This window comes from Syngnathus scovelli, chromosome 4 (assembly GCF_024217435.2).
Source record: "Syngnathus scovelli strain Florida chromosome 4, RoL_Ssco_1.2, whole genome shotgun sequence".
Classification (NCBI taxonomy): Eukaryota; Metazoa; Chordata; class Actinopteri; order Syngnathiformes; family Syngnathidae; genus Syngnathus; species Syngnathus scovelli.
Window position 1 is genome coordinate 20018409 of NC_090850.1, and position 4066 is coordinate 20022474.

The 4066-nt window shown below is 42.7% G+C and overlaps 1 protein-coding gene across 2 annotated transcripts in view; it reads right to left on the minus strand.

The window, feature by feature from the left end:
• Positions 1 to 4066, minus strand: part of nkd1 (NKD inhibitor of WNT signaling pathway 1) — a 35415-nt gene that overhangs the window by 31214 nt on the left and 135 nt on the right. The window contains exons 2-3 of one of the 2 annotated variants that reach the window (XM_068650535.1): positions 3628 to 3749; positions 1312 to 1383 (exon numbers count right to left, since the gene is read on the minus strand). The gene's annotated coding sequence lies outside the window, so the exon portion shown is untranslated. Of the gene's footprint in view, positions 1 to 1311; positions 1384 to 3627; positions 4048 to 4066 lie in introns of those variants that run through there. The other variant, XM_068650536.1, reaches the window with a different exon arrangement.

A 4066-nucleotide genomic window follows, 5' to 3' on the forward strand; every position in this document is an offset into this window, starting at 1 on the left:
AAAGGGCTCATTATGTGGGCTCGGCTCTTTCAAGACTATTAGAAAGAGAGACGTTAGTCACGGCTGCTTATCTCGCAACCTTATGAGCGGGCGGATTAAAAGATCAAAGGCTGCCTTCGCTTTTAATTTTATAGAAAATGTAAGCTTTTTTTTTTTTTTTAACGGATGTGCCTCGGACTACGATGTAGGCCTGAAGCTCGCACGCTCTCATTCAAAATTATAAAATTCATTTGATCCAAGTGTTTGCGTGAGCCAGACTTTTTGATTGTGAAGGTCATTGAATCAAGAGCAGATAGAAGAGGGCGTTTGCGCCGTTGTGAGAGCGAACACAGCCGACTCCCGGCCAATCGTAAGGATCGCTGGATTCCATGTAGAAGATCTGTACGCGCAAATTGCATTCACAACTCTCAACTTGGTGATGTTCGCCATCCATCGTACGTCCTATTTGTGTGCAGCGTAACAGCTAAATGCTGCTTCACCATGTTTGCTTCTTTTCTTTTTGAAGAGGAACTCATACGCACTTTAGACAGGCTCATTTCAGCTAGACAAGAATAGAAAGAACAAGAATTTTTTATTTTAAGAGTATTTTGTCGGATGCACTTCGTAGACATGTGACACCTGGTGGTAGTCTTTGCCTCTTCGACTGCCTGAAGATTTGTCAGTTTCGCATGTTAAATAAAACATGTGTGTTTGAATGTCAGCACATAGCAGCAGCGCTCCTCTTGTGTGCTCCTCACCCGCTTCACTATTCAAATGTTCGTTTTGATGTCGGCTCTATAACGAGCGTCGTCTGGAAAATGCTGATGGTCTCGAGAAAACGACGACAACGCCTCCCCGTCGCGGGGACGCTGTTTGGATTGTCGGGTGTCAACAATCAAAGTGCTCCTCCAGCGACTCTTTTTGCTCCCTTTCAGCCATTTTCTTTTCATGACACTTTTGCAAACACTGTTTTTCTGTCGAATGCTGTGTTCAATAGTCAGCACTGATGCAATATGAATTCTGGACTCAAATTGGGCTATCAAGCACAGTGGTACTGAAATACAAATAAAAACTAGCTGAATCGACTTTTTATGTTTATAAAACTAACAAAAAACTGCACTTAAAATTAAATTTGTAAATGTATCCGGTAAGCCTAGCACTTCCTGAATTATGCTTTTATTCTGAAAGATAACGAGCACCACTTCCGGCTTACTTGACGATTGTTGTACTAATTTTCATGACGTAAAACACGCTCGTAACACATTGGGCGACGACAAGTAATGGCCATTGCAACAAACACTCTTAAGAACTTGCATATTTGTGATTACTCACTTTTTGGTTGATGGGCACAGTCAGAAACACCTTCTCGCACTCGCAGATGCTTGAACCACATAAATCCGACCACTGAAATGCACAAATGAAGACCAAATTAATAAATGTTTTAGGCATTTACAGTAAATAAGAACATATTTCCATGAACAATAAGTTACTTTGACCCGATCTGATCCGCATGTGCTGACCTAACAAAAAGTGAAAATTTTTCAATCAGGATGTATTAACAATAGACATTTCATTGCATCCTACTTGCAGGTGTACCTAATGTTGTGTCCATCAGACAAAGAAATGGAGCATTAGCAATTTAGCACCATCAAAAGTGTGAATGTTTGATATGGATGACTGACTCTATGACAGCGGGTGGTGACAGCTTGGTGATCTGTGGTGGTGGTGGTGGTGATGGTGCATGGGTTGGGGGGGGGGGGCTCACTACTATACAGTTGAACTGGTTCAGTGGAGCGAGAGTGGAGACCCCCCCCTCCTCCCCTCTCCTAGCTGAGAGATTTGTTAGCCCCTCTATAATAAGCAGAGCACTCTTCATTTCAACACCTTTGCCCCCCCCCCCCCCCCTCCTTGACAAGCCACTAGACTGTGCAAGCCTGTCAACACTGCTGGTGCATCTATTCAAAAATTTTGATGAACTGCCTTGCAATATTACGCACAAAAACATTTCCGTTTGCCAGATTGAAATAGAAAACATTATTTTTAGATAAATATCTATGTGACCAGAAAACATTCTTATTATTTTTTTACAGAAGGAAATTATCATTTGACTTGGAAAACAAATGGTAACGGTTTAGAAGCCTTATGGAGGTTTGTGTGTCTGTGGGCGCGCGTGCTTTCTTGTTCAAGCACTCTAATGTATATTTCACTTTTATCGTGTTGTATATATACGACATCATGCTCTACTTTTTGTAATGTATTATTCTGTTTCTGCAGACTCAATTATCACGAATGGGTCCTTAAAAGGAGGCGGGCGTCATGTCACACACAACAGGGAGATGCGTATGTGTGTGAGAGAGAAAGGTGTGTGTGTGTGTTTAAGAACAGGGATTTTTGACAATCACAGCCTCGATTTTCCTCCTGAGAATCTGAAGACAGATGGGGGGGGGGGTCTTGGGGATGGGGGGGATGCGTTCAAAGCGCAAGCGTGGTAACGACGGTGCATCAGATCCTTTTGCGTTTGAAAATTTGATTTGAGGGCAGAAGAAAGCTTGAATGAAAAAAGTGAGGGGTCCAAATGTGCTGCCTTTAAAAAAAATAATAAAAAATATAAAAAATATAAAAACACTCCCCCATTCCTTCAAAGAGATGACCTCAATCTTTTGCAAACATTCCATGAAGCTACATACAAAATATTACATTTTAGAATTACAAGAATGTCAAAGTCTTACAGAATTAAGATGTAATTTTGGAGGAAAAATAAACATCTTGTGATGTTAAAAAAAATATATCCCAGTAATTATGTATTTGTTGTCATGTGACGTCTTAAATCTCGTAACTTCTTTTGACAACGATACAAAACTGTCTGCTATGAGCCCACAGGCACTGACATCCTCCCTGCCGGTCAAAATAAAAGAAGCTACGTGAAATTCCATTACGGGAGGAAATGGTACATCAACGCCACGGGATGACAATAATTGTCCGCTTTGGGCCTCGCTCGGCCCGGCCGGCGGCTAAAGCTCAATTACCATCTACCATTATTGTACTGTGCCTGCGGCGTGCGGGAATGGCATCACAAAAGGTGCGACTGGACAAAAGCAAGGAGCGGAGGTTGGAGCCCCCGTCACGCTGCTTTTTGCCATCAGCCCTGACAGATGGCGAAGGCCCCGTGTGAGGCCGGCCGCAGCTAAGAGTGTCTTCAAAGTGTCGGCGTAATGTGATGCCGCAAAAACACACGCATGCAAAAGCAAATAATCAAAGAAAGATCAGGTCGGCTTGCTTGTTTGGCTTCTCGTCCTTTGAAATTATCAAAGTGATAAATGTTCCTTTTATCGCTGCTGAAACAGAATGTCTGTCCTCACACTGACTTCCTGTTTTAGTCTCTATGAACGAGTCTTGGTGCCAAAGTTTTCGGGTCCCTATCTCCCCAAAACGAGTGGTGGTCGACTCTATTCACGTGCCAACAGCCACAGATATGCCACGTCCTGTGCGGAATCTGAATCAAAGGTTGTGGGAATCGTGTGGCATCAAAGATACTTTTTCAGAAAGAAGATAGGAGGAGGAATAAGAGGGGGGGCAGGGGGGGTGACTTCAAACCCTCACTTGAAAAGGAATGAATAATTGCATGCGCTGTTGTTTTTTGGTGCTTACGATTGAGTTTGGCGGAGCCGGAAAGCTTTGATTACACCTCACGTGAGTCCACTGAGAGGTGGCTAGGTAGGGGTTCTCCTCGCCTCCCAGGAATCCCTCATTCCTGTTCAAAATGTGGAGAGCTGACAATAATGAAAAAAAAAGAGTGTGCATTAAAGAATTGCTTGATGCTGCATGCTTTCTTTCTGACAGGAAGAAACTTTAGTCCAAACTCCAGAAACTGTGTTAAGGGTTGAGATAGGGTTATGATTCCGGGAGTATATTTTAGGGTTTGAGTTAGTGGTTAAGACAAACAAACAAACAAACAAACAAACACATGCTTGGGCTTAAAGGAATTCAAAAAATGCGCTAGCAATAATTGCTAACATCTAGCATGCAGAAGATCGGTGTGACGCAGACGTCTGCGCCACAAATCTACGTCTACACATCAAAATCCAAC